This window comes from Stenella coeruleoalba (assembly GCF_951394435.1).
Source record: "Stenella coeruleoalba genome assembly, chromosome: 3".
In the NCBI taxonomy this organism is placed as follows: domain Eukaryota; kingdom Metazoa; phylum Chordata; class Mammalia; order Artiodactyla; family Delphinidae; genus Stenella; species Stenella coeruleoalba.
In genome coordinates this window covers 94,041,849-94,067,504 of record NC_137148.1, presented here as the reverse complement: position 1 = coordinate 94,067,504, position 25,656 = coordinate 94,041,849, and the positions used below count along the sequence as shown (strand labels likewise).

Sequence of the window (25,656 nt, the reverse complement as noted above, 5' to 3'; positions counted from 1 at the left end):
CTGTCGGCGGGAATGTAAATTGATACTATGGAGGACAGTATGGAGGTTCCTTAAAAAACTAAAAACAGAATTACCATGTGACCCAGCAATCCCACTACTGGGTATATACCCAGAGGAAACCATAATTCAAAAAGACACATGTACCCCAGTGTTCATTGTAGCACTATTTACAATAGCCAGGTCACGGAAGCACCCTAAATGCCCATCGACAGACGAATGGATAAATAAGATGTGGTACATATATACAGTGGAATATACTCAGCCATAAAAAAGAACGAAATTGAGGCATTTGTAGAGACGTGGATGGATCTAGAGACTGTCATACAGAGTGAAGTAAGTCAGAAAGAGAAAAACAAATATCGTATATTAACGCATATATATGGAACCTAGAAAAATGGTACAGATGAACCGGTTTGCAGGGCAGAAATAGAGACACAGATGTAGAGAACAAACTTATGGACACCAAGGGGGGAAAGTGGCGGGGGTCGGTGGTAGGTGGTGTGATGAATTGGGAGATTGGGATTGACATATATACACTAATATGTATAAAATGGAAAACTAATAAGCACCTGCTGTATAAAAAAATAAATAAAAGAAAATTCAAAAGAAAAAAGAAGGAAAAGTAAATAAATATATTAAGTGGACATTTAAGGTCTTGGAAGAATATGGAGAAAGGGGGATTGGGGTTGTCTGGGAAAAGAGAGAAGGGCTAAGAATGTACAACAGGAAGTGGTCCATAGCTACTCAATTCTGTTATTTAGCCATATACAAAGAGATATAAAATTTTCTCTAAATATATTGCAACACTGGCTCTCCCCTCAAGTATCACAACATAAGCTGAACTTTGCTTCATCAATTCCAGTGTGTAGGACTCCAGTGGACTTTGGAATCAAACAAGACATTCCAGCCTCTGCTGCTGACTAGCTTTGTGAGTGTCCACAAGTTTCACATTTTTGCTTCTTAACTGGAAAGTATATATAATAATAGCACCTACCTCATAGGGCCATTATGAAGAGTAAATTCTGAAAATTTACTCTTTAGCATAGAGTCCAGTATACATTGTCAGTAAATGGTAGCTGATATACTTGTTGAAAAAATTTTAGTGATGATAGTCTTAATGATATATGAAAATATATATATATATCCTGTTCTCCATCCATATTCCTCATATATGTGGGACAAAAGCCATTTTATAAACCAACTACACATGATGAGTGTAGACTGGTCATCTAAATGATGAGGCATCCCAGAGACTCAGTGCCACCTCCAGGCCACCATGAGATATCTCTGGGTAATGTTCATCTGTCCATTTCCTGTACTCTGTGCAGTCATAGAGCCTGTTCCCAACTCCAGAAGATGGGTGTAAGATGCATTAGTTAAATTTCAGAATATTCTTTATGCATTCTGGTTCCACTTTTTAAAATTGATTTATAGTTGATATACCATGTTGTATAAGTTTCAGGTGTACAACATAGTGACTCACAATTTTCAAGGTTATATTCCATTTATAGTTATTATAAAATATTGGCTGTATTCCCTGTGCTGCACAATATATCCTTGTAGCTCATTTATTTTATGCATATAGTTTATATCTCTTAATCCCCTATCCCTGTCTTTCCCCTCCCCCCTTCCCTGTCTATATCTGTCTCTCTTTTTTTTCTTATATTCACTAGTTTGTTTTATTTTTTAGATTCCACATGTAAGTGATATCACACATTATTGTCTTTGACCTATTTCACTAAGCATAATACCCTCCAAGTCCACCCATGTTGCTGCAAATTTTTATTCTTTTTTATACATATATATATATATACACATCACATTTTCTTCATCCATTCATCTGTTGATGGACACTTAGGTTGCTTCCATATCTTGGCAATTGTAAATATCGCTGCTATGATCATGGGGGTGCATGTATCTTGAATTAGTGTCTTGGGGTTTTTTGGGGGATATGTACCCAGGAGTGGAATGGTTCCACTTTTTGACTGTAAACTAACCAACACCTCAACAAGAAGTTGTAATATTTAAATAAATTATGTTTATAAATTTCTAACTAGCACCGTCTCTGGCACATTTTACACATTCAATAATCATTTATTCTTTCTTTTTCTCTCTGTTGTATTTTAAGGACCAGGTATTTTCTCCAAGTGGTTGTCAACTGACACTTTTGGGGTCTAGAAGGAGCAACTCATTCAGCAAATCTTAAAGTCCTTAAATTTTAGTGAGCATCAGAATCACTCAGGGAGATTGTCAAAAATGCAGAATTCCCAGGCCCCATCCACAAAAGTTTTGAATGAATAAATCTGAGGTGGTGCCCAGTAATCTGCACTTTTAACAAACTCTGCAGGGGATTCTTCTGGTGTCAGGGATGCGTGGACCACACTTTGAGAAATATTTCCTCAAACTGTTTTGGGCTCAATTATCTATCTAATATTACTTATTTCTAGTTCTCTTTTACTATATTACACCATAAAAATTTGCTTTGTGGAATAAGGTATATAGAACAGTGGTAGAGAAGACCAAGTAGGGTGAGGGAGGGCAACTCTTCTGTTTCCACCCCAGAGCACTTATTTGTCAAACCTAGAGTTGACACTACAAATAAAAAGTGAATTTTCCACTGATTAGGAGACTGTCTTGGTTTGAGAGAAGAGAAATGGAGAAATTTTCTAACTTTAAGGGTACAGAAACACATGAAAGAAAAAGGGTATCAAAGAGTAATGAAAAGGGTTTTTATTAAGTAAAAAGAACACCATCCATTAATGTGGTTGGTCAGTGAGGATTTAGATTATTATACAGCTAAATACAGAAGTGGTTTATATGTTTTCAGTAACGAAAATAGACCCTCACGTTCTAATTATGTTAACATCTGCTGAACTTGAGAAGAGAAAAATCATATGAGGATAAAATTGATAATAAATACTCCGTACTCTTCCATGGTATCGTATTGCACATGGAAATACCTGATGGGGGGTGGCTGTCAGTTTTTCCCTATAACACAGGCCTGGGGACAACTGGGGTATTGTGGCCTGTTTCCAGCTGGCTATTTCTAAGAAATAAAAGATTTCTGTGACAGAGACTCTGTGTTCCTGCAGGAACTTCCCTATTCATTATTCAAATCCATACAAATCCCTGGAACAGGTTCAGCAGCAGAAGTTCCTTTGCTTCAGGACAGTGAGGTATAAATAGTTTTGTAAGATTGAACGCCTAGATCATCTCATAATATTGAGAACGTTGGAAGGTAACTGTGAATCAGGTTCCAAGCTGTTGTACCATTTCTTGAAAAAAAAAGTATATTTTAATTTATCTCTCAAAGGTCTAATGAATTTAATTGCTCCTGTTTTGAGCCTGGCTTCAAACAGTACACCCAATTAACCTGGCTGTAGTTAAAGGAGGAGTAAAAATCATCAAGTCAAATAAAAAGGCAACACTCAGAGATTCAAAACTGAAAACAGTGTTCCTCTTTATCGGGTCATTATTTGAGAGGAGTTGTGTGACCTGGAGGCCTGAAATCTCTAGGCCACCCTAAATTTGGAGGTGAACATGGACACAGTGAAATGGGATGGTTGACTTTCTTCACCAGGAGGAGGAAGCTGATCTACAGCCCAGAGAAGGGAGAAGAACCTTTCTTCTCTGTCTCTCACGTAGGCAACATCACACCCCAACACCTTCCTAGGAAAGAAAAGCCTTCCTCCACCACCTCCCCAAATTCTATCACAAAGGACGTGATAGATGCTATGAGAGATGCTGACCCAAAAGCTTTCCTACAGTATTTTTAAATGAAACAGAACACCGTGTACCAATTATTTTCAATCTGTAAGACAACTGTGACTTACTGTACATACCTCTTTTCCCTTGCTCTTACTTAGATATAGCTGTCCAGCTATCTGTCCATCTCTTCCCTCCCACTCTCAGACTTACTGTTCAGAGATCACTTCCCCAACCCTTTCCACCGTGGTCACTGACTTGTCTCACTTCTTATTCCCTCTGTACAGAAATTATCAAAGGAGATTGATGAAACACAGAAAGCCGTAACTGCATCTTTAAGATGCATCACAATTTCTCTGTGCGTTTTTGAAAAGCACTGGGTTTGAGAAAACCAGATGACAATAACCAGCTGATACTTTAGGAGCGCTTATCATGTGCCTGGACTTGTTCTAATTTAAATACTTCATCCTCACGTCAGGCCTATGTTTATTATATCCACTTTACGAAGAAGTAAATCAAGGAGGAGAAAGGATAGATGACTTGGCCCGAGGTCACAGTTCACAAGGCTTGGAGCCAGGATTGGAATGCAGGCAGTATGGCTGTAGAATCTCTGCCATAGCCACTACCTAAACAAGAAGATTAACCAGCAGTGTGCAGTCAACCCCCATTCTCCTGGCCAGACCTTCAGTGGACCATGTGACTTGAATAAAAGTGGGGAAGAGGAGGCACTGCTGCTGTCACTCAGAGTCAGGAGGACCAGCCTCACCCCCAGCTGGAGAACCCTCAGAGGGAGCTGACAATAATGTTATGTGAGCCCCCTCAGACCTGGGCTCTGGAAAACAGGCCTCCTTCTTTCCTGAAGCCACATCAATTGACATCGTGCCGAGCAGACTGTCTCTGAGAAAAGGGAAAAGTTTCATTTCCCCTTTAGGTGTCAGGACCCCCATCACACGTGTTGGTGGGGAGGGAGGCCACTGTCTTCTGGCCTGGCTCTGTGGTCTTGAGCCTGCTCAGCCTCATTCCCTAAAGCAGAGGTGCCAGAGCTCCCCTCCACCGCCCCTCTGGTTGGATGGAGGTCCTGAGCTGTGAGGATTTGGTGCAGATGGAGGGGTTTTCTCCTGTGAGCAAACAGGACCCTCGAGGCCCCGGGGGTGGCAGTGGGAGGTGCTCACCTGAGAGAAGGAAGACACACTTCTGTTAGGGCCTGGTCCAGCGTGGCCCCTGGGCGCTCACACAGCGAGCGACAGTCACGGGCATCTTTCCTGCAGTCCACTCACCAGGCAGCCCCTTCTTCAGTGTATCCCAGGATCAGATTGCAGGTGCAGAAGAGTATGTAAATTATACCTGTTTTAATCACTTCAGTTATATATATAAACTCTCAGAAAAATCGCTAGATATTGTCTTCCTTTCTCTTTTTCCTTTCTCTTCTTCTCTGTTTTTCTCCCACACGATGAAAGCACAGAGTATCTTCTGCGATTCTCGACAGCAGTTCACTTTGCTTATATCCCCTCCACTGTTTTTTCATAATAGTGTTTCCAGTAATTTCTAAACTTCAACATAATGCAAAGCTTGCTTATCTTTGACAAGTAGAAAACCACTTTTAGAGAAACAAAAGTTCATACTTACGTTTACATATGTTTGCAATAACATGGAAAAAATAGGTGAAAAGAATACACCCCAGGTCATGAACATTGGTTATCTTGGAAAGGGGGGTAGAAATAGGGGGGTAATGGAGGCAGAGTTTATATTACTGTTTTCCTTATACATACTTTTATTGTTTCACTTGTCAGAGTAAACATGTTTTTTTTTGTAAATTAAAATAGAGAACTTTTTTTTTTATTATTTATTTTTATTTGCGGTACGCGGGCCTCTCACTGTTGTGGCCTCTCCTGTTGCGGAGCACAGGCCGGACACGCAGGCTCAGCGGCCATGGCTCACGGGCCCAGCTGCTCCACGGCATGTGGGATCCTCCCGGACCAGGGCACGAACCCGTGTCCCCTGCATCGGCAGGCGGACTCTCAACCACTGCGCCACCAGGGAAGCCCCCTAGAGAACATTTTAAGAGGAAAAAGTGGACTTCCACTTCTAGAAAGATGGAGTAGACATACTTTTCTCTATTCCTTCCACTAAGTGCAACTAAGAACCCTAGACATTATATATAAAAACAAAAATTAAAATAATCTGAAAGGTGGAGAGAGAAGGCAGACCGTCCATGGACAGAGGAACCCACGGAACAACTTGGTGTTTAATTCTCTGGGTTCTCCTTCTGCCTCCTTTATCCCTGACTTGGAGCTAAAGAAGCTAGCCACCCAGAAAAGCCAGTGGTTGCAGACACAAAAAAAGCCCAACACTTCCCTGGTGGCGCAGTGGTTGAGAGTCCGCCTGCCGATGCAGGGGACACGGGTTCATGCCCTAGTCTGGGAAGATCCCATGTGCCGCGGAGCGGCTGGGCCCGTGAGCCATGGCCGCTGGGCCTGCGGGTCCGGAGCCTGTGCTCCGCAACGGGAGAGGCCACAACAGTGAGAGGCCGGCATATAGCAAAAAAAAAAAAAAGAAAAAAAAAAAGCCCAACAAAAGCCAGCGCTCTCTAACCAAAGGACCCGGAAAAGGGCAGCCTAGTAAGACAGAAAGCCTTTAGATAATAACCACTCTCCTCCAGCCAGACACCCAGCGAAAGTTAAGTGGGGAGCCTAGACTTCCACTCTCAGCAGGCTGGAAGGAGATGGTGTCAGAAAAGGCCAGGTCGGAAGCCATCCCTGTCAGACAGTAACAGGCCCCTCCCTTGGCGGTGTCAGGTGAGATGTCAGGTGAGAGCATGCGGGGGCCTGGCAGGGTCAGTAACAAGGCACTCCTCCTCCTTCCCCCCAGGGTGGCGTCAGGGAGTCAGTCACCACCACCCAGTGGTAATGGGACTCCCTCCCTCCCCAGTCAGTATCTGGAGCAAGGGACTTCCAACCCCTCCCAGCCAGGGAAGTACCCACAGAGGCCTAGTGAGAGCCAGAACTCCGTCCCTGCCTAGCTGTAACTTCTATCACACCAATTTTTAAAAGCTGTGAGACTCAAAATAAGCACAGTGAGAAGTTGTATGTTTACTTGACTAATGAACTACTAATTAGCACTTCATTAAATCTGGTGCCTTGGATGTTTGAAATATCTGGTTTCCTCTTTGTTCTCAAACCTTGAATGTTTACAAAATTTACATAAAACAAGAATATATTCTAATTTGTCTTAAAAGTTCAAGGTATATAGAGGTATATAGAAGAAGAAGACAATCATGGCTAGCAGTTTGCTATATATCCTTCCAGATGATTTTATATCCATTTGTATAAATACACATATATATATATAGATCTACAGATAGAAAAATGTCCATTGAAAGTTTTAATGGAATTAGATTTTATGGGTTGTTTTACCACTCTTAAAAAACTTTTTAAAAACTTAGCACAATGTCATGGAGACCTTTACATACTAGTACATGATAGTTACATGTCAGTACAGTTTTTTTCTCCACTGTTGTGAATATATCACATGCGTATATCATAACTCCATCATTACCATAATGAATATCTTTGTATTCTTTGGGCACGTATATATATGTATTTTTCTAAGGAAACTAGCTAGATGTTTAATTTCTGGTTTGAAAATCACGCACATTTAAAATGTTTGACCCATACCGCCACGTTGCCATCAGTAACGCCTGTACCACTATGTACTCCCAGCGTTGTGGGACCCTCGTGTCCCCATATCTGGGACCCAGCGTCTGTGATCCAGGAACACTTGCCCTCTCCAGCAGCGTCCTCTATCAGCCAGCCTTGTCTTCTCGCTGTCTTTCAGGGAATTTTCAAAATGTCTAGTCCATTAGTGGCAGTCCTTGTTTTTTAGCATGACTTTATTATTTATTTTTAAAATATGTATCCTGTTAATTGAAAAGATTTAGAGAGGTAGGTATGTGTGCTCAGTCTGACATCTTGTTCTGATCTTTCAGCTCTGCATAAAGGAAGATGAGTAGTTCAGAACTGTCACAAGGGAAGGACTTGCTAAGAATCTTTACATAGAAACTCTCTAGGAAATTTTCCTCTTTTGGAAATCTCTGACCCTGAAATTTGCCAGTGGGCTCTGTGAAACATCATCTGTCATGCTAGTTTTTTTTTTGCTTGAATGCGTGGGTCATGGGGGCAGAGGACATAGATTTTTATATCATCCTAATGGATTAATGGCTCGAAGTCAAATCCTGGCAGAGTATCAAAGACTCACATCAGAAATGCAAGGGTGAAAGTTCCCTCTCTTGAAAATGTATAATTTGGGACTTATTTTTTAAATGTTGAATATATTTATCATTTTCTTTTAATCTAAGAAATCAAAAGAAAACCACATGGTGCCAAAGTAGGAAAGAAAGCCTCCAAATAACACAATAATTTTGGAAGCAATAAAAATCTACTTTAAAAGATTTGCTTGTTTTGAAGAGCAGCTAAATGACCTCATGTTTCACATTGAATTCTCAAATCTGAGCGTTTGTATTCTGTCTGCCTAAAAGTCCTGTACGGGAGTCCAAGCAAATGCTTTGTTCAGCTGCTTTGTGCCCTGAGCTGCGTCTGCTGTGACAGGATTTCACCTGCTTCGGTTGGCAGGAAGGTTTCTGGCCACAAACTCCACACTCAGGGCTGGATCTCAGCAACATTGTGAAGTAAAGAGATTTTTTTTTAGCGCCCGGCTTCCCAGTTTGAGCAATCTTTTTCTTCTTTCTCTGCATTTTCTTCTGTCTCCTACCTGTTAAAAAACTTTGGTTCTTTGTTAGATTTAGGTGCAAATAACTGACAGTAGCTTAAACTTTTACCCCTTTAAAAGTACCTGCATTTGATCATTGGTGCTGTAACTGTGGCATCCTGGTGTCAGCAAGCAGGTGAGGGGCAGGTGAAGCAGGACTCTGTGGGCACCAGGGCCTTCCAAATCCCACATAGTGAGGGGGAGGCGCTTTCATCTGCTCACCTGGGTGCCATTTCTCTTCTCACCAGGACTCTCATCCCGTTGCAGCCAACAGGGTAATACTTCTGTGCCTCTTCTGTTCAAAGGAGAGTCAAAAGTCAGCAGGGCTTCATATAGTAACTGCTTCAGTATGAGCCCCTCGGAGGCCTCCAGTGGAGGGAATTGGTGAGAGCAGGTGGGGCTCTGGCCCCTCCCCAACCCTGTTCTTCAAGCAAAGCAATTACTTTTTCCTTTTCTTCAGTGTAAAATGTTTGAAAATGGGGTTCTGTGGCCAAAAGAAAGATAGAAAACAACAGTGAAGGAGAAAAAGCTCTCTGGAATGGGAAAGATCTGGGCTCTAATTCCTGCTTCCTGAAGCTCAGGTGAGTTCAATATGCAGTGACTGATATGAATGAGTCTCAGTGCGACGTCTGGCCAAAGGAGATTGTGCCCTACAGCCACGTCCCAGCTCAGGACACACATTTGTAGAGAGGGGATCTCTTCACTCCATTCTTGGGGCAGGAAGGGTAATGTACATGAGAGGGACATTTTCAGTAAACATAGAAAACCAGACTGTGGTAAATGACGTGTGATATTTTCACTAACTCTCCAAGCCTCAGTTTCCTCATCTGTAAGATGGGAGTGATGGCAGCAACCTCATAGGGTTGTTGTGAGGATTGAGTAACGAGTAACATGCAAAGCTCTCTGCCCAGTGTTTGGCCCACAATCAGTGTAAGTGCCAGCTATTACCATTAAGTATATGTTGTTCTATTTCACTCTCCAGTCTCTTCATGTGGGACCATGTGTCTCCCAGCTGGACAGGAAGTGTTTGGATGGCATTATACTTCTTATCCTATATTTTTAAACTTCCATTTCCCTACAATACCTAGCGCAGTGTCGGGCATATCATGGGTTCTCAACAAAAACCTGTCAGTTGAGTCATTAATATTGCAGCTGAGATCATTGGCTCTTTTTTCTTCTGCAGTCCATGAAATTGTGTCACCTCGGCTGCCCCCATTTCTGTTTGTTCTTTATATAGAGAATGCTACCTTTACTTCTACCTTTACTTTTGATATTTTTTTAGAAAAAGAAGTTTCTCCTGTTTCATCTTTTGGTCTACCTACATGAAAATGTAAAGGAAAAAAAGGGATAAAAATCAACTTCTGGTTTTTTTTAAATGTACTTTTAAGTCAACTCAATAAGAGCTTATATTTTCTGCTGTTAAACTACAGGATATTGGAAGAATCTTTTTGCTTTATACTCTTTGCTTTATACTCTCCTCTTGTTCTTGAGTGCTGCGGAGACTGTCTTGTTTTTATAAGATTAGAGAGGTAAACATCAATAAAGATGAACTGTGTAAAGTGTATTCAGTAGTAGGGACATGAAGAGGATTACATTCTCTTCCATCATTGGGTGAATTTTAAGTTAAAAATAGATCTGATAAAAGGTTAACGTTGTAATTTATGAGGTGGCAAAGTAAATGGTTTAATTTTTTAAAATACGAACCATAAACATTGTAGCTAATACTGAATAACAAAGGAGTTTTCTTATTTAATGTACGCTTTAAAAACAAATAGAAATAAAATGGTATAGTTACTCCAGAATACAGTTGGGTATTTTCTTTAATACTAAACATGCATTTATCACGTGACCCAGCAATTGTACTTCGGGGCATTTATCCCAGAGAAATGAAAACTTATGTTTACATAGAAATTTGTACATGAATATTCCCTGCAGCTTTATCCATAAAAGCCCCAAACTGGTAACAACCCAAGTGTCCTGCAGTGGCTAAATGCTTAAACAGACTGTTGTCCATCCATACTCAGCCATAAAAAACCCAACTATTGTTACACACGACAGGAATTATGCTGAGTAAAAAAGCCAATCTCAAAATATATGATATTACATACTATATGACTCCATTTGTGCAACGTTCTTGAAATAACAAAATTAGAATGATGGAGAACAGATTACTGGTTGCCAGGGGTTAAGGAGGGAGGGCATAGCTATAAAAGAGTAGCATGAGGCAGCCTTGTGTTGATGCAACTGTTCTGTGTCTTGATTGTGGTGGTGGTTACATTCATCTACACGTATGATAAAATTGCATAGAGCTGTGCACACACACATACACACACACACATAAGGGCATGTGAAGCTGGTGAAACTGAATAAGCTCTGTGTATTCTACCAATGTCAGTCTCCTGGCTTTGGTATTGAACGATAGCTGTGCAGATGATACAGTTGGAGTAAACTGGGTAAAGGGTATTTAAGACCTCCCCATGTATCTAACTCCAGATATGTCTATTAATCTCTTAAAAATCCAGGTGCGTTCCCCAGCACGGCTGTTAAAGCGCACACATACTTACCCATATTTTTAGAGAAATAAAATGAAGCATAAAATGTCTCACTGGGTGTATAGTTTATGCTACCAAATTTCTGTTATCCCAGAAATTCTTTATTCTCCACAGCTCTCTATATTTCTTTCCCTTTTATTTGATCTTCACAATAATCACATGAAATATGTAGGGGAAAAAACAGAAGTACAAAAATCTTAGGCTGGTAATATTACAGTTCTTCTGTGAACTGCCAAGATGATCACACATATCCAGGCACAGGTGTCCTCAGTAACCCAGAGACCCCTGGTATCCCTCAAATATTACACCAGAAGGACAAGGACACAGAAATGTGGAGTGACTTGACCACTCCTCCGAAGCGCTGTGCTGATGCAAGCATTGTACTGTTTGGTTCATTCCGCCCCCCAGCCTTTTGTTCTTTCACAGTCCTATGAGGTAGGCATCTTATAAAGAATCCAGGTAACTCGTAAACTTCGATGAAGTCTGTAGACGACTGAGCGCAGGGCTAGTCCTGGCCGTGGCACACTTGAGGTGCCTCTGTGCTCAGTGCCTGGAGTCACTCTGTGTGGGTGTGAACTTCAGCTCTGCAAGGGATGAGCTGTGCCGTCCAAGCCAGTTACATGGCCCCTCTGTGCCACGGTTCATTTGTAAATTAAAGGCTATAGAGTGTTTTGAAGATCAAATAAGTTAGTACATGTAAGTCACTTAGACCACGGGTCATCAGTAAGTCATTTAGATCAGGAGCCGTCAAGCTGTGTCCTGTGGGCCACATCTGGCCCCACCCCTGTTCAGGAAAATTAAGTTTCGCTGGAACACAGCCAGACTCGTTCCTTCCGTATTACGTGTAGCTGCCGTCTTACTACAGCAGCAAAGTTGAGCTCCGCTAGCAACAAGACCAGATGGCCCACAAACTGAAAACACTTTCTGTCTGGTCCTTTACAAAAGTTTGCCAACACCTGAGTTGGATGAATGCTTGGCGAAAACTAAGTGCTCAGGTAGTGGTGACTATTGTCACTGTTACTGTTAAAGTTGACCCTGAAGTCTTGGAGAACAGGCTTGCGCCATCCATTGAGGGCTGGCACAGTTCATACTTCAAGTAGTTTATCCTTCAGTCATAATTCTGAAGTCTCTCACTTAGAAAACCTATACAGCTAGCCATGTTTTAGGCCTGTGTCCTGAGGGCAGTAACCTGGTAGAACTGGTTTATACTTTCAGGGAAAACTACAGTCACTCTAATTAATCTAGTATAGCTGACCTGTCAAAAATTCTTGGTTTTTGGCAGAGTTGCAGCATAGCTTTTCCAGGTCAGACAAACAAATGTGTTTGCTAGGAAAGCATGAGGCAATGGACTGATTTTCTCCTATACTAGGTCATGATGGTCATGTTCTCTGGCGCTAGGAAAGGTCATCACCTAGAAGGCCCTGCTGTTTCTGGAGGTCAAGTCTAAAGATAATAAGGAGAAACAGCAGAAGCTAATCTGGATTTGCAAAAAATAGAAAATAAAAGTAACACTGACCCCAGTAGAACTCCTGGATGAATTGGGATCAGCCCAAATTATAAAGCTAAAATAGATCCACTTGTCACATAACATGTAGCTCCATCTTTGACAACACAGAGCAGGTTACATCCCTCCCTTGACTAAAATCTTCCACCAACTTCTCCTTTTAGCATAAAGTCAGAATTCTACGATCTTACACTGCTACTTCTCTGACCTCGATCTGCCACCAGTCTCCCCCTTGCTCACTTGGACGCATCACATAAGCTTTCTTTCCTTCCCAGCACGTCCAGAGGCTCCTGCCTGAGCTGTTTGTACTTGCTTTCCTCTCTCTTCTCTCTGCCTGGAACCCTGTGTCCCACGTCTCCACAGGGCTGGTTCCTGCTTACGTTGCGGGTCTCAGCTCAAATGGCACTTCCCCAACCAATTTTCTCTCAAGATCACCCACTCACATTCTCCATTACATCCTCCTGTTCCATTCTTTTTGTAGCCCTCCTCACTAACTGAAATGATCTTAGGTATTTGCTTACTTGATAACTGTCCTTCACCATTAGTATCCAGGCTCTGTGATAGCCTGGAATTTCCCTTGTACATAATCGGTGCTTAACGAATAGTTGTTCAATGAAGAATGAATGAGCCAGCAAGGTTTTTACCTCACAACTTACCAAAAAAGTCTGAGGTAAAAAAATAACTCTCTAGGGAAAATTAATTTAGGTCAAAGAGTAGGGTGTAGTTGGAGTGTAGTAAAGTAGCAGAGACTGTGTCAAGCAGAACTCTTTGGGATGTGCTTTCGAAATGTGATCTACTGATACATGCATCCTGTCTCCTCCCATTTAGGCAGGACTTTCCTGCTTACAAAGTCTATGGAAGTGTGCTTTACCTAGCAATTCCATTCCTCCTTGTTAATCTTCATCAAGCTGCCTTTAAAGCCAGCAGACAAATGGAATGTCCTTGAGTGTGGAGTTCATCTAAATGCCTGCAGGTAATTTTTCCTTTCAAGTAGTTTTTCCTCTGGCATCGTGGTCAAAAGGTCATGTCCCTCTTTCAGTAGAGAACAAAAATCACTTATAAACACTTTTTGTTAATCGTTCCATTTCCAGTTTTTAAAAAAATATGAAAAGTTATTAACACATAAAAGCCCATTCAGGAAAACAATTTTGTATCTGAGAGTAGTTCTCTAATATTTTCACAGAAAGTAAAACCAGATTGTCATATGGAAGAAATGATGTCATTAACCCTTGGAAAGACCTCTAACAGAAGTTCTTTTGTACTACTACCAAAATTAGACAAACATTCCACCCAGAATGAGAGATCTAAACAGCCCCTTAAATTATCTATACTGGCAAAATAAGGCTGCTGTGAGAGCAGGCATCCGTTCTTCAGGAATCTCTCTTAGGACCAAACATGTCTAGTTCGTTTGTCAATAGCACATGGGTGTTATCATTGAAAATGTATTTAAATTTTCATACAAGGTAAAATGTACACAGTTCATACATGTGAAAGGTTCTAGATTAACTTTAGAAATGAAAGAGAGGAGAGTTAAAAATAATTAAAACTACTTGTAAAACTCAGTGCATTTAGATGAAAAAAGCTTAGCCTAGTACAGATCTTATTTTCTAGCCCAGGTATTATTTTTTTAGTTGTGTGGTAAAAAGCTTACTGGTTCATTCACCATTCATGCATTCATTCATTCATTCATTCAACAGTGAGCTATTAAGTTTCTATTATGTACCAGGTGAAATTCTAGATTCTCACGGGACTTATATACTAGTGAAGGCAGACAATTAACAAGAAAGACATTTAATTTCAGATTTAAAACTGGAAGTTTTAAATGTCAAGCAAACTGTCTGAAAGAGTTATATTCTTGACCAAGCTTTAATATTCTTCATGTAAATTATTGGACATCGATCTGGGCAGACTTAGGGAACATTAATTCTAGCAAGAATTCAGAATTTCACATAGGCACAGATTTGAGTGAGAATTTCAAAGTGGGACAGATGAGAAGTGTGTCTTGCAGTAGGATTTTATTTTTATTGAATTGAAAGAGGATTGGGCCCAGATTTTACTGAAACAAATTAAATATTGGGCATTTGCTCTAATTATGTAACTAAATGCATTTTGTAAATGGAGGTTATAAAATAAAAAAAAGCTTTTCATCTGTTTGGTGGATTAGAAAGACCAGTCTTTCATGGAGCGATACGTTTTGCTGTTCTCCACGGAGCGCTCCTCTGAGATGGGTGTCTGAGGGGGAGCACACGTGTGTAGGAAAACTCAGGGCCTTACTTGCTGACTGCTGGGTCTCTGCCACGTGCAGAGGGCTTTATAGCCATCACCTCATTTAAACCTCACAGACAGCCCACCAAGACAGGTAAAGGAAATGGACAGAAACAGAGAAGTAATTTGCCCAAGGTTTGCACAGCTAGTAGGTTAGTGGGAGAATCTAGATTCAAATTTAGGTCGGACTCAAGAGTCCGTAAGCCCTCAACCACTTCACTGGGACCTCTCTCAGTTGAGAAATGTGTGGTGAACTTGAATTTGAATCGAGAAAGCGTTATGGGCTGTTTGACTGTTCCCCTAAAGGGAACTGCACAGATCCCCTGGACAAACTCCAGGCATTTGACAGGCTTATTTGGACAATGCCTGACAAAGATATTTGGTCCCAGTACATAGTTTTCACTATGGATCTTCACTGTGGGTTTTGCCTTAAATTTTTGTTTTTCCTACAAATTTATTAATAAACCATATCAAAAGGAAATTCATGACATATTTAAATGCTAAGAGACCAGGGGACAAACTTAGCACTGGAAATAGTGACCTGATTTCACTAGATATTACAGGAAAATTACTGATTTATAGGTCACTGTTTTTTTTCTACCAGAAGTTTTTGACTAAATTAGGTTACAGCCTGCAGGCCCTTCACCTGTCTCTCACATAAATAAAATGTCCCAAGAGTGCCCTCTCAGCCCTACTCACTGCATGGCTGACACAGACATTTCAGCTAGCATAAACTACCTTTTGTTTGTTTGTTTATTTCAGGAGAAACTCCGTTCCCTCAAATGGGTGTGGGAGTGATATGAAGATTTGCTCAAAGCCAAAGGTGAGTGATAAAACATAATAGTCTCTAAAAGGATCTTTCTATGATTCTAGAATTCTTTGATTATAGGATATGGAATAGAAATTAATGAGACATGTTTCACATAAATGAGCAAATCTAGGATTAGAAGTATGTCATAATTTAAAGACAACCCCAAATTTATTCTTAGGCTGCATGAATCCTTCAGGGTCCTTGATTTAGAAAACAAAAACAAAAAACAAAACACATTCTAGTTTAAGGGAAAAATAGTTTTTTTATTAAAGGTTTTAAGTAGTTGTCAGAATCCTGGTGAGGGCCAGAGAATCAACTATGATGCTCTGAGACCAGGAGCTACATGCAGCTTACATAGGAGGATGGTCCTAGGGGATACCTCACTGTCCCTAGGCCTAGACAGCTCATCTCTTGCCCCCAGTGGCGGACCCTAGAGGCTACTGCTAGGACCTCTGGTCATGGTCTCTCAGAGGTGCTGCTTCTCCCTCCACCTGCCATGATGGATTGCGTGAGGTACCTTGCTCACTTCCCCATGGAGTTCTCAGTCAAGTGGGTCTGATTGACAGAACCTGGACCCTAAATTTGGACATTCTCCAAATATAACATAAGCCCAAAGATAATGAGTAGCCAAAAAACATGACAAATGCCCACTTCAGTAAAGCAGTATAACCTCAGCTTCCCCTTGGGGCCTGGAGACACTGAGGCATGCCTTTCCAGGGTAGTTAATGCCCCACAGGCCCCACTGTTGACCAATGGCAAGTGAGGAGTGGGAAAGAGCTGAGAGATAAATTCCTTTCCCTCCCCTTCTCCTGATGGGCTGCTTTGAGATGCAATAGCTTATCTGGTCTTACTGAACACATCGCATGAGATGGAGCATTAACTATACTCGTTACCAACCAGGCTGACTGAAGCCTCCCTCACGTTGCCTCTGCCTCACTCCTTTTCCCCTCACTCTTGTTTCCCTGAGATTATACCTCCCTAGAAAGTGGCAGCTCATCAGCTTTTCCCCTAGGCTCTGGTTTCTTGCAACCCAGGCTACAAGAGCATCTCTTGCAGTTGCAGTGTATTCTCACTAGGGTCTTTGCCTGGTCTCTAAGACCAGCTTCAATTATTTTCTCTAGAAAACTAGTAATAGTAGCTCGTGCTGATTTGAAAACCTGCGTTTGCCATAACTGTCACTCATGTTGAAAACTTTTCTACTGTCTCTATTTTTTCCTCATGCGCAAACAAAAAAGAAAGAAAGAAAGGAAGAAAAATTCACCGGGAGGTTGGATTGTGAGAGTGGGAGTGGAGGAATTAACTTGTCATTGAGAGTCTCCTAGCTTCTAGTTAACTCTCTTCTAATTCCCTAAACAAGCCATACTGTCTCATTTCTCTGCGCCCTCCCTCAGGTTATTTTCTCTTCTAAAAAGCTATTTGAGGCTTCCTGGTGGCACGGTGGTTAAGAATCCGCCTGCCAATGCAGGCGACATGGATTCGAGCCCTGGTCCGGGAAGATCCCACATGCCGTGGAGCAACTAAGCCCGTGCACCACAACTACTGAGCCTGAGCTCTAGAGCTCACGTGCCACAACTACTGAGCCCATGTGCCTAGAGCCCGTGCTCTGCAACGAAGAGTAATCCCCGCTCACTGCAGCTAGAGAAAGCCCGCGTGCAGCAACGAAGACCCAACGCAGCCAAAAATAAATAAAATAAATTTATTAAAAAAAAAAACTGTTTGCCTTTTCTTTATTTTTACAGTTAAATGTTTCTTGTCCTTGAAGACTAATCTTGGGTGTCTCCTCTTTAAGGAAACTGTCTTGACCCCCGACCCAAATCTAATTTACATTGAGCTGTGTATTCCTATGGTACCCTGTACATCGCATTTATGTGGGCCATGCTGGACTTCAGCTATTGGTCTTCCCTAAAAGCCTGTCTTTCCTAAAAGATAGTAGGCTTCTTGGGGACAAGGACCATGTCTCATTTGGCTTTGCAGCCCTGGCTTAAATCAATATAACTGGCACATAATGATTACTCAATTTAAAAATAGCTGTTGAATATGTGATTAATATATGTGGAATAACTGGTTGAATAATTCCATTCAGGATCCCTGTGCCATGTTGTGGCAGTGCCTGGAAAAATCCCCCATCTAAGCCCTTGGCTGGGTGGAGGAGTTGTTTCACCCTTGCACCCACCTAAGAGATAGTCAATAATTGCACTGCACTGTTCTACTTGACAAATCCCAGTAATTTCTCCAGGAAAGAAGAAAACCCTATGAAAGGATTTAGTGTTGTATTTTTTCTTGGTTCCTAAGTGAGTGAGTGAGGGTGATAAGAAACAAAATTTCTACTAAAAAAAATAAGTGAAGTGTAATTTCACCTAGAACTTGCCTCATAGGTGACCAGTGTTTTTTGTCATCCACATACCACTTGGCCAGTGGACAAAAATAGCTGTTAAAAAAGGCATTTAATTGTTCCCGTGTTTGGCAGCCCTGTCTAAAGTTAATCCTCGTTTCATATATGTGTCCAAATGTGTTCTAATTTTTTGTGTAGAAGATATCTACTCACTCATTTATTCATGGATCCATTTAACAAATGTTTATTGATGCCTGCAATGGGCTTGTGTTGGGCTAAGGATGCAACAGTGAGCAGAACAAAGCTTATTCCTCATGGAACTTGCATTCTAATAGGGGAGATGTACAAACATTGTAATCCATATTCAGTAATTCTTTCTTTAAATAAATTTTAAACATTATTTATTTACAAATAAATAAGTAAATATAAATTTATTTATATTAAGCACTACTGATGACTAGATGGTAAATATATGGGTGCCCCATGGAGGCTACTCTCTAGATCAAATCAAATGCTGACAACTGTTAATGAAGGAAGGGATCCAAATCTCGGTAGGGGTGGAGGTGGCCAAAGAAGGCTTCCTTGGGAACTGACATTCAAACCGTGTGCAGAAGGATCATGACTAATAAGATAAAGGGAGGGTTAGAGGTTCACTCTAGATTGCACTGCTAACATAGGCAAAGGGATACTTGGCACATTTGGGGATCTGAATGAGGCCCAGGGTAGCTGGAGAACCAGGAGAGAAAGAGTGGGAAACAAGAATGGTGGTCAGGGCCAGATCACACAGGGTTTGTAGATCATTTAAGGAGTCTCATCACACACACCAGGGGATAATAGATTATTGAAGTCTGAATGAGACTGTTGGTAAAAATGAGTTTGTGAACTTCAGAGTTAGTAGTATCTATTCTTTTGGCTTACATTCTAGTATGAGTAGTTGAGTTTTTTAACTGTTTACATCATGTAGAAATTAGTATTAAAAGCTGTTCTAACAATTTTCACTAAAAAGAACTCTTATATTTAGTATAAAATTTGGGAAACTCAATCTATTTAAAAGACTTGAATGTCAGTTGACTATATTTGAGAATCTGAATATGAGAGTAAATGTTTTTACTTTTCTGTCTGGGTTTTAACTGGTATGTGCCTTCATATCCCTACTGCTGGTATATCCTAGCAAGAACATTCTAATTTTTATGCATAAAAGATGAAAATGTTATTCTTTTGCAAAGAATCAAATATAGACTCCCCACTGTTGTTTATTGTTTCTCAGGTGACATCTGGTGGATAAAAACTGAAATGCAGTTCTCTGTAGTTTAGGAAAGGTGAGGTTCTCAAATGTCTTTGGGAGGAAATCATTAAAGAATATGAGCTGAATTGGTTGAAGATTAATTTTGCTTACAATTTTGGCATTATATTTTCTGCATTAAGTAGGCATTATGGTATCAGATGTAATGCAGAGAACACTCCAGTGCTCTGCTGGATTTGGCAGGCTTTGAGTTCTGCTCAAACCTCTGACAGTAAATAGCAAAGTGATTTGCTATTGTTTTTGCTTTTTTAAAGAGCTTCAAAATTAAAGCAAGAGATTAGCTACAGATGGACAAGAATCAGATTGCTATTGGACTTCTCAGTGGCTATACTGGATAAAAGAGACAAGAGAACAATATCTTCAACATTCTGAGGGAAAATTTCTTTCTATCTAGAGTCCACTACCAAATCAGGCTCTCCTTCAGGTATGAGCAAAATAAAAGCATTTTCAGACATGCATGGGTATGAAAGTTATCCTTTTGTGTAAGTCCTCTCTGAAAGAGTTACTAATTTAAAATGTTGTCTTTGTTAAGCACTATGTTTCAGTTTATTTTTAGATATTTTCTTTTTTGCTGTTGCAATTTTGGTCTTTATTTCCATTATGTTTTCTTTTTTAACTTTGAGATGTAATTGACATATCCATGATGTTTTCTAACTGGTTGCTTGTATAGATGAAAGCAATTAAATTTTGCACACTAATTTGATACCCATCCATCTCATAAGTCCTCATACTGTTTGCAACAGATTTTTAATTGAGTTTATTGGGGTTTCCAGGTATACAATTATCTATAAATAGTAATAAATGTACCTCTCTTCCAATGTTTATACCTCTTATATCTTTCTCTTGTCTTATTGCATTGGTTAAACCTCTAGAGTTATGCTAAATAATAGTGGTGACTGTAGACATAATTGTATTAGTGTTAATTTTAATGGGAATACTTCTAATGTTTCCTCATTAAACATAATGCTGGCTTTTAAGAAATATGGATCTTTCCTATTTTATGAAGATTTTTAAAAATTAATTATGGATACTGAAATTTATCAACTGCCTTTCCCGCATATTTGAAGAAAATTGTACATTTTTTCTTTCTTTTAATCTGTTTTATCATTCAGAGTTCACTTGCAGAAAACAGAAAGGGATTTAATACACGGGGTGAACTGCTTATAAATCAGTGGAGAGCTAGAGGTTCAAGCGCTCTAGAAATAACTCCCAAATCCACACTGTAGAACTGGCGCACCAAGAGACCTGCTCCCTCTGCCACAGTAGAAAGTCATGCCGCCACCGTTAGCTCCAGGAACACACCATCTTAATGTGATCTGGGAACGAGACGTTGCCACCAGAATTCTTAGCTGCCAGAACACACCTTCTTATCTGTCACCTCTGAATCAGAAAACTAATGCTAGAACTGTCAGCTGCAGAGTTTCACTATGTCTGCTATAATATGTCCCAGCAAAATGTGTGCCTTGCTACTATGTCTTCCCCTATTTAAATGAGTTCTGAAATCGAATTTCACACAAGTGTACCTGATTAGTAAAACATAATTTACATTGAGGAACCTAGCTGCAAAGGAGCCTGGGAAATGAGGGTTCTGAGCTTTCCAGCCTCTGCAGTATACATGGCACACTAAAAAGAGGCTGAAATAGATGCTGAGTGAGCCAACCAACTGTACCCAACCACTTCCTAACATAGGAAATGAAACTGAATCATTCTTATGTTACTGGGAGTGGGGGGAACTAGTTTTCTTTTAATTCTTCTAAGATGCTGCTGGATTCAGTTTGCTGAAACTTGGTAAACATTTTCTGCATCAATATTCATAACTGATTTTTGTCAGTAGCTTGCTTTTCGTGTTATTGCTGTCAGTTTTTGGTAACAAACGTATGCTACTGTTATCAGAATTCGGAAGTTTTCCTCTTTTTGTCTCTGCTCTGGAACAGTTTAAAAAGCATTAGAGTCTGTTTATTCTGTAAAATTTCGTAAAATCAGCCTATGAAGCCCTCAGGGCCTGGTGCTCTTTGGGAGCCTACCATTTTAACAATTTTTTCCTTTTTCTTAGGTTTTTAATGTTTAGATTTTTAATTTGCCAACTTTAGTAAACAGTGTTTTCTTAGAAAAATGATTCATTTCATCTGGATCTTCACATTTACTTGCAGATAATCGAAGAAAATAGTCTCCTGTGATTCTTTTCTTTGTATTTTTATTATGTATATTTGTGCTTTCTTAATTTTAATTCTTGATCAGGTTAGCTAGTGGTTAATCTGTCTTAACTGGTTAAATTTATTCATTAGGATTATCATTCCTCTGGTTTTTATTTTATTATTTTTTTCTTTCACATTAATTCATTTCTCCTTTTTTCCATTTTTGATTATTGATTATTTTTTCCCCTATCTTCTTCAGCTAGGTGGTTAGTTCATTTATTTTTATTCTCTCTTATTTATTAAGGTAACTACTGAAACTGCTAATTTTCTGCTGAGGATGGCTTTAGCTGTATTGCTTGGATATTGGTTTGTAATGTTACCAGTGTTTTCTAATTAAATTGCAATTTTAGTTTTGATATCCTCTTTGACTCAGGATTTAAAAAATTTTATGTGATAGGGTCTTTCTGTCTTCTCAGTTGATTTCTTTCATGACCAGAGAATTATATCTGCATTATTTCTGCTTTTTGACATTTACTGAGGTTTTTGTGGCCTAAATGTATGGTCATCTTTGTGAATATTTCATGAGTGTTATAAAATATAGTCCCTGTTTTCAGTGAATAGAGTTCAGGATATGTCAAGTAGAATTACCTTATAAATCTGTCATCTAGTCTACTCTTTATTGAAAGCCCCTTGTCTGTGACCTTCTCCAGGTAGTCTCCCTGTGGCTTGGCAGCCTTAAAGAAGGAGAGCAATTCTGATATAGGTGTCTGACAGCTACAGTCCCAAGCTCTGCCAAGAAAGTGAACATCCCTGCCTCCCCAGCTAAGAACTAGTCCTTGCAGAAATATTGATAGGCAGGGGAAAGAAATCTGCAAGAACTAGTCATTATGTCTTATTCATTTACACTGACCAATAGCCAAGTCAGGCACATGCTTGGCTTTACATATTTGTACAAAACCAAAACCTTTCCTTTTTTCTTTCTTTCTTTCTCTTTTGATTCCACTGAGGTTTCCACCAAGTACTTCCTGCAGACAGTTGTGTAACACCCTCTGAGCAGTCTTTCAGTGCTGCCTACTTCCATGCCCAAGTCAGAATGGCACTTCCTTGTATTTGCCTGTCCTTGGAAACCTGGTTTGGTGTCTACAGTTTTTCCCTGATAATGGCCTAACGCTTGTTGATTTTCCTTCCAACAATGAGCAAGCCATACAGTGTCTCTGTGCTCCAGATTATGCCAATCACTAGACATTTACTGGTGTTATAAGCACCAGCTAGTGTTAAAATGTTAAGTTTATCTCAGTCTATGTGTAACAAAAATTCAAAAAGCACTGGTTTTAAAAATAGTTCTTTTTCTCACATAAAAGGAAGCCTGGAGGCAGCCAGTACAGCTGCTCAAATTAATACATGATAATTGTAAAAAATCTCAAACATTACAGAAGTCCCAACCATTCAGTAATATTTTCTTTATCATTTTCATTATGTACAATTCCTTAACTTCCACATTTATATACAGAGATCTGTTTTTGATTTAAAATTCTCAAGCAAGAGTATAAATACTTAATTGAAAAGTTATTTTGTTCCTGTGAGCTAGGAGTTCCTGAAAATTTTCCCATAAATCCAAGGGAATATATAGATGATATATGAGTTTAATTTTCTATCTAACTGTAGAAGAATGACCCTGTGATAACTTCTGAAATTAATTTTTTAATGATAGGTTCATGTTCATCAAATGGGTTTGAATTTTCAGGGAAAAGTGCTCTATTGGGACTAAATGGTATAGTCATAAAACTGTCAACCATACTGAAGATTTTTCATTTCCCTGAGTCTGATCTGAAGGATGTAAACCTGGGACTACCTGCAAAAGAATAATCAACATCCATTCAAACACAAGTGATTATCTTCTTTATTTCCTACTGGCCTCCAGGAAAAAAATTATTTTTCAAAAGAAGAAAAATAGACTTGGAGTTTTTTTTTGCTTTAGGAAAATAAGTTTTAACTATTAAGTCAGATCCAGGCTTTATGCTTGGCTCTGCCACATTCTAGCTGTATTATCTTAGAAAGTTTATTGACTAAGATTCTCAAACTTTATTTATTTACAGCAAAGAGTAGCTGTGTGTGTTGTTAAGAGTGTTTGGCACATGATAGGCCATCAAAAGTAAGGATTATTATTTTTAAAGTAAATATTCACATTTTTTCCTTTTATCTAGACCTACCTTTAAATTGTCTTAACAGCTACATTTGGTGTAAAGATTCACTGTTGTTGCTTTGGCTGTTGTTGTTGTTATTGTTCAACAATAAATATTTTTGCCCCATCAGGGAACTGACAATCTGTTGGAGAGTATCTGATTAGGGAACTCTGATATTACCAAGGAACTATAAAAAAAGAGCTGAAAGACTGGGAAGTCTTTACACGACTTTCTCTTTTCAGTTTCTATAAATATAGTTAAGTTTAAACAATTGAACATTTTGTATGGGGATAGTCATTTAAAGGTCAGTGGAAGGAGTTCAATTGTTTTTATTTGAGAATAAAAATTGTGGAGGAAGTTATCACCCCTTACATAAGTAATATTGATTAGCTTTTTTTTTTTCCATTAGGGATATCAAGAGGTATCCTTTTTTTTTTTTAACATCTTTGTTGGAGTATAATTGCTTTACAATGGTGTGTTAGTTTCTGCTTTATAACAAAGTGAATCAGCTATACATATACATATATCCCCATATCTCTTCCCTCTTGCATCTCCCTCCCTCCCACCCTCCCTATCCCACCTTCCCTATCACACCCTTCTAGGTGGTCACAAAGCACCAAGCTGATCTCCTCGTGCTATGCGGCTGCTTCCCACTAGCTATTGGTAGTGTATATATGTCCATGCCACTCTCTCACTTTGTCCCAGCTTACCCTTCCCCCCATCCATGTCCTCAAGTCCATTCTCTAGTAGGTCTGCATCTTTATTCCCATCCTGCCCCTAGGTTCTTCATAACCATTTTTTTTTTAGATTCCATATATATGTGTTAGCATACAGTATTTGCTTTTCTCTTTCTGACTTACTTCACTCTGTATGACAGACTTTAGGTCCATCTACCTCATTACAAATAACTCAGTTTCGTTTCTTTTTATGGCTGAGTAATATTGCATTGTATATATGTGCCACATCTTCTTTATCCGTTCATCTGTCGATGGACACTTAGGTTGTTTCCATGTCCTGGCTGTTGTAAATAGAGCTGCAATGAACATTGGGGTACATGACTCTTTTTGAATTATGGTTTTCTCAGGGTATATGCCCGGTAGTGGGATTGCTGGGTCATATGGTAGTTCTATTTTTGGTTTTTTAAGGAACCTGCATACTGTTGTCCATAGTGGCTGTATCAATTTACATGCCCACCAACAGTGCAAGAGGGTTCCCTTATTGATTGGTTTTATTCTGATTTCAGAAGTCAATATGAAGCAACCTTATTCCAGACCTGTCAGTTTGTACTGGTGAATTCTATAGCTCACCATAAAATTATCCATTTGTTAGTGTATTTAAGACAGTAATACAAATATTTTGTTAATAATTAAGCCTATATAAAAGAATAAATCTGGTGCCCAGGCATAAGAGTCTATTTGATTTTGCCTGTCTGGAGCAATTCCACACATTTTCAGCATATTATTATGTAGCTTTGGGATGGATCATAACTGCTCCACCATTGTTCAGTTTGCAATAGTGATCTCTACATAATTATTAAAACAAAATATTTGCCTCTTCTAAGTCCTAGTTTCATGATCTGACTTCAGGGGAACCCAATTTGAAAGCCTTTCTTTTTAAGTTAATTTTTATTGGAGTATAGTTGCTTTACAACGTCGTGTTAGTTTCTACTGTACAGCAAAGTGAATCAGCTATACGTATACATATATCCCCTCTTTTTTGGATTTCCTTCCCATTTAGGTCACCACAGAGCACTGAGTAGAGTTCCCTGTGCTATACAGTAGGTTCTTATTAGTTATCTATTTTATACATAGTATCAATAGTGTATATATATCAATCTCAATCTTCCAATTCCTCCCACCCCCCTTCCCCCTTGGTATGAATACATTTGTTCTCTACGTCTGTGTTTCTATTTCTGCTTTGCAAATAAGATCATCTATACCATTTCTCTAGATTCCACAGATATGCGTTAATATACGATATTTGTTTTTCTCTTTCTGACTTACTTCACTCTGTATGACAGTCTCTGGGTCCATCCACATCTCTACAAATGACCCAATTTCAATCCTTTTTATGGCTGAGTAATATTCTGTTGTATATGTGTA

General features: G+C 39.5%; 1 protein-coding gene across 6 annotated transcripts in view; it reads left to right on the top strand.

Annotated features, from left to right (window-relative positions):
• CCDC112 (coiled-coil domain containing 112) overlaps positions 1–25,656 on the top strand; it is a 234,437-nt gene that overhangs the window by 171,346 nt on the left and 37,435 nt on the right. For 3 of the 6 annotated variants that reach the window (XM_079918786.1, XM_079918788.1, XM_079918789.1), the window contains 2 exons: positions 15,553–15,613; positions 19,491–19,660. The gene's annotated coding sequence lies outside the window, so the exon portion shown is untranslated. Of the gene's footprint in view, positions 1–8,929; positions 9,051–13,353; positions 13,499–15,552; positions 15,614–19,355; positions 19,661–25,656 lie in introns of those variants that run through there. The other 3 variants (XM_079918787.1, XM_079918790.1, XM_079918791.1) reach the window with 3 other exon arrangements.